Raw genomic sequence first — 12,234 nt, 5'->3', positions numbered from 1 at the left:
TTGCCCTTTTCTTGTGGCAACAGGTCACAAATCTTGCTGCTGTGATGGCACACTCGTATTTCTACCTCCTCTAGCACTCTCTACCTCTCTTGCTTTCTCTTCCTACATACCTCTACGTCTACCTCTCTACTCCCAGAGATCAGCTGTGTCTTCACCCTTTTATTTCTCTGCCTCATCCATCTTTAAATGTTTCATGGAGTTATCTGTTGATTGTGTATGAGAGTTGGTTGTGTGATGCGGTGGCCCTCGCTCACTCTCTCGCGCGCTCTCGCTCTCTCAATCTCTCTCGCGCGCTCTCTCGCTCTCGCGCGCTCTCTCGCTCTCTCGCTCTCGCTCGCGCTCTCTCGCTCTCTCGCTCTCGCTCTCTCTCTCTCGCGCGCTCTGGCTCACTCTCGCGTTCTCTCACTCTCGCGTTCTCTCTCTCTCACGTTCTCTCTCGCTCTCTCTCGCGCGCTCGCTCTCTCTCACGAGAGAGAGAACGTGAGAGAGAGAACGTGAGAGAGAGAGAACGTGAGAGAGAGAGAACGTGAGAGAGAGAGAACGTGAGAGAGAGAGAACGTGAGAGAGAGAGAGAACGTGAGAGAGAGAGAGAACGTGAGAGAGAGAGAGAACGTGAGAGAGAGAGAGAACGTGAGAGAGAGAGAGAACGTGAGAGAGAGAGAGAGAACGTGAGAGAGAGAGAGAGAGAACGTGAGAGAGAGAGAGAGAACGTGAGAGAGAGAGAGAGAACGTGAGAGAGAGAGAGAGAACGTGAGAGAGAGAGAGAGAACGTGAGAGAGAGAGAGAACGTGAGAGAGAGAGAGAACGTGAGAGAGAGAGAGAGAACGTGAGAGAGAGAGAGAGAACGTGAGAGAGAGAGAGAACGAGAACGTGAGAGAGAGAGAGAGAACGAGAACGTGAGAGAGAGAGAGAGAACGAGAACGTGAGAGAGAGAGAGAGAGAGAACGTGAGAGAGAGAGAGAGAGAACGTGAGAGAGAGAGAGAGAGAACGTGAGAGAGAGAGAGAACGTGAGAGAGAGAGAGAACGTGAGAGAGAACGTGAGAGAGAGAGAGAGAGAACGAGAGAGAGAAAGAACGAGAGAGAGAAAGAACGAGAGAGAGAAAGAACGAGAGAGAGAACGCGCGCGCGAGAGAGAGAGAGAGAGAGAGAGAGAGAGAACGCGCGCGAGAGAGAGAGAGAGAACGCGAGAGAGAGAGAGAACGCGAGAGAGAGAGAGAACGCGCGCGCGAGAGAGAGAGAGAACGCGCGCGAGAGAGAGAGAGAACGCGCGCGAGAGAGAGAGAGAACGCGCGCGAGAGAGAGAGAGAGAACGCGCGCGAGAGAGAGAGAGAGAGAACGCGCGAGAGAGAGAGAGAACGCGCGCGAGAGAGAGAGAACGCGCGAGAGAGAGAGAGAGAACGCGCGAGAGAGAGAGAGAGAACGCGCGAGAGAGAGAGAGAGAACGCGCGAGAGAGAGAGAGAACGCGCGAGAGAGAGAGAACGCGCGAGAGAGAGAGAACGCGCGAGAGAGAGAGAACGCGCGAGAGAGAGAGAGAGAGAGAACGCGCGAGAGAGAGAGAGAGAGAGAACGAGAGAGAGAGAGAGAACGCGAGAGAGAGAGAGAGAGAACGCGAGAGAGAGAGAGAGAGAGAGAACGCGAGAGAGAGAGAGAGAGAACGCGAGAGAGAGAGAGAGAGAACGCGAGAGAGAGAGAGAGAACGCGAGAGAGAGAGAGAGAGAACGCGAGAGAGAGAACGCGAGAGAGAGAACGCGAGAGAGAGAACGCGAGAGAGAGAACGCGAGAGAGAGAACGCCGCGCGCGAGAGAGAGAACGCGCGCGCTGCGCGAGAGAGAGAACGCGCGCGCGCGCGCGAGAGAGAGAGAGAGCGCGCGCGAGAGAGAGAGAACGTTCTCTCTCTCTCTCTCGCGCGTTCTCTCGCAGTTGCGTTCTCTCGCTCTCGCGCTCTCGCTCGCGTTCTCTCTCTCGCTCTCTCTCGCGCTCTCTCTCTCTCGCTCTCTCTCTCTCTCTCTCTCTCGCATTTTCTCGTGGGCCCTCTCATGGGCCCTCTCATGCGCACTCTCTTGCTCTCTCACTCACTGTCTCTCACACTCTCTTATTCTCTCAGCGTTCAGCAACAGTCAGACGAGAACGTGAGAGAGAGAGAGAGAGAACGTGAGAGAGAGAGAGAACGTGAGAGAGAGAGAGAACGTGAGAGAGAGAGAGAACGTGAGAGAGAGAGAACGTGAGAGAGAACGTGAGAGAGAGAGAACGTGAGAGAGAACGAGAGAAAGAACGAGAGAGAGAAAGAACGAGAGAGAGAAAGAACGAGAGAGAGAACGCGCGCGCGAGAGAGAGAGAGAGAGAGAGAGAGAACGCGCGCGGGAGAGAGAGAGAGAGAGAGAGAGAACGCGCGCGAGAGAGAGAGAGAGAACGCGAGAGAGAGAGAGAACGCGAGAGAGAGAGAGAACGCGCGCGCGAGAGAGAGAGAGAACGCGCGCGCGAGAGAGAGAGAGAACGCGCGCGAGAGAGAGAGAGAACGCGCGCGAGAGAGAGAGAGAACGCGCGCGAGAGAGAGAGAGAACGCGCGCGAGAGAGAGAGAGAGAACGCGCGCGAGAGAGAGAGAGAGAGAACGCGAGAGAGAGAGAGAGAACGCGAGCGAGAGAGAGAGAGAGAGAACGCGCGCGAGAGAGAGAGAGAGAACGCGCGCGCGAGAGAGAGAGAGAACGCGCGCGCGAGAGAGAGAGAGAACGCGCGCGCGAGAGAGAGAGAACGCGCGCGAGAGAGAGAGAGAACGCGCGCGCGAGAGAGAGAGAGAACGCGCGCGGAGAGAGAGAGAGAACGCGCGCGAGAGAGAGAGAGAACGCGCGCGAGAGAGAGAGAGAACGCGCGCGCGAGAGAGAGAGAGAACGCGCGCGAGAGAGAGAGAGAACGCGCGCGCGAGAGAGAGAGAGAACGCGCGGCGAGAGAGAGAGAGAACGCGCGCGCGGAGAGAGAGAGAGAACGCGCGCGAGAGAGAGAGAGAAGCGCGGAGAGAGAGAGAACGCGGAGAGAGAGAGAGAACGCGCGCGGGAGAGAGAGAGAGAACGCGCGCGGGAGAGAGAGAGAGAACGCGCGCGCGAGAGAGAGAGAGAACGCGCGCGAGAGAGAGAGAGAACGCGCGCGAGAGAGAGAGAGAACGCGCGAGAGAGAGAGAGAACGCGCGCGGAGAGAGAGAGAACGCGCGCGGAGAGAGAGAGAGAACGCGCGCGAGAGAGAGAGAGAACGCGCGAGAGAGAGAGAGAGAACGCGCGCGAGAGAGAGAGAACGCGCGCGAGAGAGAGAGAGAACGCGCGCGAGAGAGAGAGAGAACGCGCGCGAGAGAGAGAGAGAACGCGCGAGAGAGAGAGAACGCGCGAGACGCGAGAGAGAGAGAGAACGCGCGCGAGAGAGAGAGAACGCGCGAGAGAGAGAGAGAACGCGAGAGAGAGAGAGAACGCGAGAGAGAGAGAGAGCGCGCGCGCGAGAGAGAGAGAACGCGCGAGAGAGAGAGAGAGAACGCGCGAGAGAGAGAGAGAACGCGCGAGAGAGAGAGAGAACGCGCGAGAGAGAGAGAGAACGCGCGAGAGAGAGAGAGAACGCGAGAGAGAGAGAGAACGCGAGAGAGAGAGAGAACGCGAGAGAGAGAGAGAACGCGAGACGAGAGAGAGAACGCGCGCGCGAGAGAGAGAAGCGCGCGCGCGCGCGAGAGAGAGAGAGAACGCGCGCGCGCGAGAGAGAGAGAGAACGCCGCGCGCGAGAGAGAGAGAACGTTCTTCTCTCTCTCGCGCGTTCTCTCGCAGTTGCGTTCTCTCGCTCTCTCGCTCTCGCGCTCTCGCTCGCGTTCTCTCTCTCGCTCTCTCTCGCGCTCTCTCTCTCTCGCTCTCTCTCTCTCTCTCTCTCTCGCATTTTCTCGTGGGCCCTCTCATGGGCCCTCTCATGCGCACTCTCTTGCTCTCTCACTCACTGTCTCTCACACTCTCTTATTCTCTCAGCGTTCAGCAACAGTCAGACTCATCCATAATTAGGCTGTTCCATTCTGTTTCTGTTCTTTCATGCTCTTTCTGTTTACATGGGGTTACATCATATTCCCTGGCTGGTAAATAAATGAAGGAGAGAAATACAGAGCTGAGAACAGAGAACGGTCCTAGGAAGCTTTCCACCCACCTTGTAAACAACAATCAGGTAGAGGTTGATATCTGTTGGGCATTTTGGTATGTGAGGCAGATGTGAATTGATTTGATAACAGTATTCAACACCATGACATAGCGAGAGTAGCAAGGACTACTACTGAAACCGTTTAGTAATCTAGAGTGTAGCATGCAAGAAGAGCAACCCACTTTGTTTTCTATTTGCCATTTGTTGGTGAATATGACAGTGACCGCAACTTCAGCTTATTGATTCATGTGTGAAGTCGGCTTATTAAACCTTGTGTGTTTGCGTGTTGGGGCTGGGCGATATGGCCAAAATATCATCGTATTTGCCTTATTTTTGACGCTATGGAGGTATTTGAATAATAAAAGTTAAGAGAAAAATGTGCTTAGTAGTACTAATGTAAACTCACTCACTTTTGTACATCGCCTTGGTCCGTACAACTGACCTTATTTTAGCGCAAAAAAATGTAATACTTCCAGGTCAACTGTAATATGATACCACTGTAAAGCACAATTTCTTCCCTTTTCAACAAAATCAAAGAGAAGACCTCCACGCTGCCTGTTTCTGCAGGATTTACGTAAGTGATGGAGCTTCGCCGGGCCTTTTTAAAAATGGCGGGTGGGGAGCGAAGGCTACGAAGTGATCGTGAAAGGGGGAAATATGTTGTGTGAGGAAACAGGTTTTTTCACTTGATTTGTCCATCTAATCAACTTTAAATGTAACTAAAACAACATAAAGAGTTTATGTAATGTCTCATCCCATACCTGTTTGAAGGTTTGTGTCAAATTTTAAGCAATTCATTATTGATTGATTCATTGTTTGTGTTATTGATAATCACATTGCAATTGGCACCCTAGTCATGAAATATTAGTTTAATATTAGCAATAATTTATATTAATTTAGACAAATCATGAAGTTTTCTTACAAGTGTATATGGTTAAGCATGATTGTAATCTGGGAGAGAAGGGCTACCCCCGGTGGAAAGAGGGTGTACGGCACAAAATGAGATGCAAATGCGCACGGTACGTTACGTAGTGACACGTCACGATGTAACGTACAGCGTCAGAGGGGTCCGTTTTTTCATCTTTTCTCCAATACTGTTAGTCCATTACCATGTCAATCAATGCTGAATGGAAACGTAGATCACACCCCGGATGTTGATGTCACTACGGTCCCATTCGTTTTCATTGCACTCCGGATGTTGATGCCAACACAGTCACTACGGTCCCATTCGTTTTCATTGCACCCTGGATGTTGATGCCAACACAGTCACTACGGTCCCATTCGTTTTCATTTCACCCCGGATGTTGATGCCAACACAGTCACTACGGTCCCATTCGTTTTCATTTCACCCCGGATGTTGATGTCACTACGGTCCCATTCGTTTTCATTGCACCCTGGATGTTGATGCCAACACAGTCACTACGGTCCCATTCGTTTTCATTGCACCCCGGATGTTGATGCCAACACAGTCACTACGGTCCCATTCGTTTTCATTGCACCCCGGATGTTGATGCCAACACAGTCACTACGGTCCCATTCGTTTTCATTGCACTCCGGATGTTGATGCCAACACAGTCACTACGGTCCCATTCGTTTTCATTGCACCCCGGATGTTGATGTCACTACGGTCCCATTCGTTTTCATTGCACCCTGGATGTTGATGCCAACACAGTCACTACGGTCCCATTCGTTTTCATTGCACCCCGGATGTTGATGTCACTACGGTCCCATTCGTTTTCATTGCACCCTGGATGTTGATGCCAACACAGTCACTACGGTCCCATTCGTTTTCATTGCACTCCGGATGTTGATGCCAACACAGTCACTACGGTCCCATTCGTTTTCATTTCACCCCGGATGTTGATGTCACTACGGTCCCATTCGTTTTCATTGCACCCCGGATGTTGATGCCAACACAGTCACTACGGTCCCATTCGTTTTCATTGCACCCCGGATGTTGATGTCACTACGGTCCCATTCGTTTTCATTGCACTCCGGATGTTGATGCCAACACAGTCACTACGGTCCCATTCGTTTTCATTGCACTCCGGATGTTGATGCCAACACAGTCACTACGGTCCCATTCGTTTTCATTGCACCCCGGATGTTGATGTCACTACGGTCCCATTCGTTTTCATTGCACCCTGGATGTTGATGCCAACACAGTCACTATGGTCCCATTCGTTTTCATTGCACCCCGGATGTTGATGCCAACACAGTCACTACGGTCCCATTCGTTTTCATTGCACCCCGGATGTTGATGTCACTACGGTCCCATTCGTTTTCATTGCACCCTGGATGTTGATGCCAACACAGTCACTACGGTCCCATTCGTTTTCATTGCACCCCGGATGTTGATGCCAACACAGTCACTACGGTCCCATTCGTTTTCATTGCACCCCGGATGTTGATGCCAACACAGTCACTACGGTCCCATTCGTTTTCATTGCACTCCGGATGTTGATGCCAACACAGTCACTACGGTCCCATTCGTTTTCATTGCATCCCGGATGTTGATGTCACTACGGTCCCATTCGTTTTCATTGCACCCTGGATGTTGATGCCAACACAGTCACTACGGTCCCATTCGTTTTCATTGCACCCCGGATGTTGATGTCACTACGGTCCCATTCGTTTTCATTGCACCCTGGATGTTGATGCCAACACAGTCACTACGGTCCCATTCGTTTTCATTGCACCCCGGATGTTGATGTCACTACGGTCCCATTCGTTTTCATTGCACCCTGGATGTTGATGCCAACACAGTCACTACGGTCCCATTCGTTTTCATTGCAGCCTCGTTTGAATGTCGCGGTTGCGCACATTTGTACGGAATGGGGTGAGTTTATGTTAATAATAATAATAATAATAATACATGGGATTTATCAATGACCCAAAGTCACTTAAAGTGCATGGTAGTGCATGACCCTAGGACAGCAAGACGTATTTTAATGGTCTTTCTCCTTTAAAAAATTGCAGTTCTTACTTTCGCCTTTAGAGGCCAGACTTCCGATTTCTGTGGTCTCTATTTGGCAAGCTCGCACTCCCGAAGTTGTTGATTTGTTGTGCTAGCAAGTTAGCTAGCAGTTCTCAGCTTTTAGCAGTTTCCTACTGCCGATAGAAACAGATGATTTCCATAATTTATTTCTTTGTCATTACTGAATTATTTAATGTAACAAATCAAACTTTAAATCCCGTTAGAGAAGGTACAGTACAAATCCACACCGGTGCTTGGATCAATACAGGTACACTACCAGTGAAAAGTTTGGACATAGCTACTCAAGGGTTTTTCTTTATTTTGACTATTTTCTACATTGTAGAATAATAGTGAAGACATTCAAACTATGAAATAACACATATGGAATCATGTACTAACCAAAAAAGTCTTAAACAATATATTTTATATTTGAGATTCTTAAAAGTAGCCACCCTTTGCCTTGATGACAGCTTTGCATACTCTTGGCATTATCTCAACCAGCTTCAACTGGAATGCTTTTCCAACAGTCTTGAAGGAGTTCCCACATATGCTGAGCACTTGTTGGCTGCTTTTCCTTCACTCTGCGGTCCAACTCATCCCAAACCATTGCAATTGGGTTGAGGTCGGGGGATTGTGGAGGCCAGGTCATCTGATGCAGCACTCATCACTCTCCTTATTGGTCAAATGGCCCTTACACAGCCTGGAGGTGTGTTTTGGGTCATTGTCCTGTTGAAAAACAAATGATAGTCCCACTATGCGCAAACCATATGGGATGGCGTATCGCTGCAGAATGCTGCGGTAGCCATGTTGGTTAAGTGTGCCTTGAATTCTAAATCAATGACAAACAGTGTCACCAGCAAAGCACCATCACACCACCACCTCCATGCTTCACTGTGGGAATCATACATGCGAAGACCATCCGTTCAACTACTCTGCGTCTCACAAACACGAGGTGGTCGGAACCCAAAATCTCAAATTTAGACTCATCAGACCAAAGGACAGATTTCCAAGGGGTCTAATGTCCATTGCTCGTGTTTCTTGGCCCAAGCAAGTCTCTTTTTCTTATTGGTGTCCTTTAGTTTTTTTTGTTGTTGTAGCAATTCAATCATGAAGGCCTGATTCACGCAGTCTCCTCTGAACGAACAATTGATGTTGAGATGAACTTTGCAGCCTAAATAAATGTTTCACAATCTGAGGCTGGTAACTCCAATGAACTTATCCTCTGCAGCAGAGGTAACTCTGGGTCTTCCTTTCCTGTGGCAGTCCTCATGAGAGCCACTTCATAGTGCTTTTTGGTTTTTGCGACTGCACCTGTTGAGACTTTTACAGTTCTTGAAATGTTCCGGATTGACTGACCTTCTTGTCTTAAGGTAATGATGCACTGTCGTTTCTCTTTGCTTATTTGAGCTGTTCTAACCATAATATAGACTTGGTCTTTTACCAAATCGGTCTATCTTCTGTATAGCACCCCTACCTTGACACAACACAACTGATTGGCTCAAATGCATTAAGAAGAAAAGAAATTCAAATAATGTAATTTTAACAAGGCACACCTGTTAATTGAATTTCATTCCAGGTGACTACCTGATGAAGCTGGTTGAGAGAATGCCAAGAATGTGCAAAGCTGTCATCAAGGCAAAGGGTGGCTACTTTGAAGAATCTCAAATATAAAATGTACTTTCATTTAAGTTTTTTTGGAAACTACATGATTCCATATGTGTTATTTTATAGTTTTTATGTCTTCACTATTATTCTACAATGAAGAAAAACCCTTGAATGAGTAGGTGTGTCCAAGCTTTTGACTGGTACAGTATATGGATGATGTATATAGCCAGGCACATTTAACAGTTAGTCTATTGATTATAGACCTCATTTAGTTGGTTTCCTCTCCTCACTTTTCTTAGACAATAAGGCAAGGGCTGTTTTCTCATCTCCTCATTCTGCAGCTGCCTCCGCCACATTGTTCTCAACGCTTGTTAACTTTGCTATTATGCATATAGCTACATGGTCTAGGAAAAGGCGCCAATTCAACAGAGCACTCGTGTTTCAGAACCGTGGACAGCGACTACTATCCAACACGAATTTGTTATGAAATTATATTCATTTTATTAGTGTTGCACAATTGTTCTTATGTATATGAACATATCAAATTTCAGTAGCACATGTCTTAGTCTGATGGACTGTACCATCCCAACCGCCTCCACAATGGATGAGTCCACTCAGGTGCGAATCAGACGTGTCTTGTACACTATTATATATATTGTTTTGCTACTGCTCGACTAAAGAAATCTCGGGCAACCAACAGCCTATCGATCGACCAATCGACTAAATGGGGTCAGCCCTAATGCCAATATGCCCTCTTAATTATACCACCTGCTAGGGATTTTCCTTTTGAGATGCTGTCAGTGAACTGATGTCATCCAGACAGGAAATGCACAACAAACTCTGGCCTTGTAGTATCATGAACCATCTATCAACAATCACCAGACAGACGCCTGTCATGTTTTCCCTCTGTTCTGAGAGAGAGAACAGCAGAGGAGACTGTACTGTCTCTGTTAATAGTGCTGCCATGAGAGGGAAGACTCCAGTAATTGTTACATATCGATTTTTCTTGTCTCTCTCTGCACTTTGCACCAGCACTCTGACTGACCCTGCTGTTGCTGCTCAGGGCCCTACACTCTCCCAGAGCAAAGCTGCAGGCAGGCGCCTGTCTGTCTGTGATGTGTGTGCTTGTCTGCACGTGCGTGCCTGTCTGCGCATGTGTGTCAGACAGGCACGCACATCAGACAGGCAGACAGACAGGCAGACAGACAGGCGTGCACACCAGACACGCATACACGCACGCACGTGCAGACTATATACAGGGGGAACCGGTACAGCGTCAATGTGGAGGCTGTATACAGGGGGGACCGGTACAGAGTCAATGTGGAGGCTGTATACAGGGGGGACCGGTACAGAGTCAATGTGGAGGCTATATACAGTGGGGACCGGTACAGAGTCAATGTGGAGGCTGTATACAGGGGGGGACCGGTACAGAGTCAATGTGGAGGCTGTATACAGGGGGGACCGGTACGGAGTCAATGTGGAGGCTGTATACAGGGGGGGGACCGGTACAGAGTCAATGTGCTGGCGCACAGGTTAGTGTAGGTAATATGGTGCAACCATACAGAGTGTTGTATAGGCTACTGTAGACCACCTTTGCAAAATAGTGTGTTTTAATCAATTTGGTGACGTTGTTAGATGAAGTATAGTTTTATCTAAAAAGGATAACTTAAAAAAAAAAAATTACACAAAAAAAAAGGATTTCACTGAGGATGGTCCTCCCCTTCTGCCTCTGAGGATCCTCCACTGATGTGCATAATAGTGAAGTTAACCAGCTCATTGGTGTTGAGAACAATGCCGTGGAGACAGTAGCAGAAGGAGGAGATGAGAACAGCCCTTGCCTTAATGTCTAAGAAAAGTGAGGGGAGCGGAAACCGGAAATTAATTAGGTCAACTGTTAAATGTGCCTGGCTTTATAAATCATCAATATGTCCACAGAAATAAGACACTTCCTGCTTCTATTGCCTCTTTGGGTGTTTGTTTAATAGAGCACCAAGCCTCACGCAACGACATGTCAAGTAAACAATTTCACAAATTCGGCTGTTTTTAGTTTTTGCTTTGCTTTGATAAAGGCTTTTCACTTCTTTTTCATTAGAACAGCCTCTCTGGTATTATTTAGAATTTGTTTAGTATTTACACTGTTCCAAATTGTCAGAAATATGCTTTATATTAATAACGCTCCTTTTTCTTGATCTCCTTATTGTTATTATAATAGTAATAAGTAATGCCATTAACATTAGTAGCAACACTGTAGGCTACACCACTATAAGCACGGACTGATGCCAGTGTCTTTTTTTTTTTGTGCAGTTTCGAACCAGCCTTGATTTCCACAACAACGGACATTGTATTTTGGTCCGGTCAAAATCTGACTCAACCATAGACGTTTATGTTTGGTTCAGATTTTGTCCAGTCTGAAACAGCCTTGATTTGGTCCAAACATCCATAAATTACTTATTTTTAAATTTCATTCAGAACCAGAAATTAACCTGATTTCAATGTCCAGAAAATACGTATTTTTCAACGTCCGGATAATATGCCTTTTCAGGTTGCTGGAAAATATACATTTTAAACATAAATTTAACCGAACTTCAACGTCTGGAAAATACATCATTTTGAGGTCTTTTCAACATCACTTTGCTTACTGGGACTATTCTAGTTTTGCGGGGCCAGCATTTTTTGTTCTCGCCTATGGCGGCACAATGGCAAAGACCTGTCCTGGCAATAGGTCAGGCCCTATTCAGGACAGGATTAGTTTTACTAGGGGAGGTCGGGCAATTTAATTATGTGCACGAGCAGAAAACACCACATCTGTAATTGTTGTCCCGTCTGAATCTGCCATGTCAGTAATTTTTACATGGCAGGAGAGTAACAATTCCGTCCAGAATAACCTGTTTTTTGGTGAACTCCAATGTCCTCTGATAATGCTAGTCCCGTGCCAATCGACTTCCCTATGTTTTGAGAGAAATGTCTGAGTTTGACAGGCGTTTCTTGCAGTTTGCGCAAGAAAACAATAACTGATTCTGATATGAATGACATACAGTACCAGTCTAAAGTTTGGACACACCTACTCATTCCAGGGTTTTTCTTTATTTTTACTATTTTCTACATTGTGGAATAATAGTGAAGACATCAAACTATGCAATAACACATATGGAGTCATGTAGTAACCAAAAAAGTGTTAAACAAATCAAAATATATTTTATATTTTAGATTCTTAAAACTAGCCACCCTTTTTCTTGATGACAGCTTTGCACACTCTTGGCATTCTCTCAACCAGCTTCATGAGGTAGTCACCTGGAATGCATTTCAATTAACAGCTGTGCCTTGTTAAAAGTTAATTTGTGGAATTGCTGTTAATAGATCGCAAAGCAGCAGCATACAATGGATCTAAACGTTTGGGAATAATAAGTTAACTTTCTCATCCGTAGCCTTAAAACGCATCTCAAGTGCAATTGCACTGTTTAGCTCACATCTGAAGGCTGGGGAGCATTTGGGACGTA

The 12,234-nt window shown here is 47.5% G+C and overlaps 1 protein-coding gene across 2 annotated transcripts in view; it reads left to right on the top strand.

Annotated features, from left to right (window-relative positions):
- tnksa (tankyrase, TRF1-interacting ankyrin-related ADP-ribose polymerase a) overlaps positions 1-12,234 on the top strand; it is a 155,026-nt gene that overhangs the window by 32,896 nt on the left and 109,896 nt on the right. The window lies entirely within an intron of this gene.

Source organism: Salmo salar, chromosome 13, assembly GCF_965601325.2.
Source record: "Salmo salar chromosome 13, fSalSal1, whole genome shotgun sequence".
NCBI lineage: Eukaryota > Metazoa > Chordata > Actinopteri > Salmoniformes > Salmonidae > Salmo > Salmo salar.
Note: the sequence above shows the minus strand (reverse complement) of the source record. Positions and strands in the feature narration are given on the sequence as shown.